The sequence below is a fragment of the Spea bombifrons genome, chromosome 2 (assembly GCF_027358695.1).
Source record: "Spea bombifrons isolate aSpeBom1 chromosome 2, aSpeBom1.2.pri, whole genome shotgun sequence".
In the NCBI taxonomy this organism is placed as follows: domain Eukaryota; kingdom Metazoa; phylum Chordata; class Amphibia; order Anura; family Pelobatidae; genus Spea; species Spea bombifrons.
This window is the reverse complement of record NC_071088.1, coordinates 115,138,275-115,138,801: the sequence shown is the minus strand read 5'-3', so window position 1 is coordinate 115,138,801 and position 527 is coordinate 115,138,275.

Here is a 527-nt window from a genome sequence, read left to right as displayed (position 1 = left end):
TTTCATGTGCACTGTGTTCATTTTATTATATCTTGTGATCATTTAGAAGGATCCGCTTTAACCAATGCATTAGTTCATCTCAGTCTGCCATCCCCTTTCAATGTATATACGGTAAGAAGTGCTGTATAAATAAAAGATAATAATAATAATAATATAGACGCATTGGTTTATCATTTCTAATACAACACACTTGATTCTAGAACATTAAGAGCGTAAAATAAACTCTGGAATTGGATGCTGTTGGCCGTTTCCACAATATATTTGTCATCATGAATTATTGATTGGCTTAAAAGAGCACTTTGGAAAAATCGATCTAAGTAGGGTGTGGATGCCCTGAAGAAAAATGAGAGAAGACTGCACCTCTCTACTGCAGCTGCTTTGAATATGGCCAAATAAAGGTTTTTCATCTCATTTGAATATTTTGAGGCTCGGTTTAGTTGATCTTTGATTGGTGGAAGACATATAACAATGCAAACACAGGCAAATTGGCACAACAGGGCGAGTACACTGACCCTGAGTGCACAGAC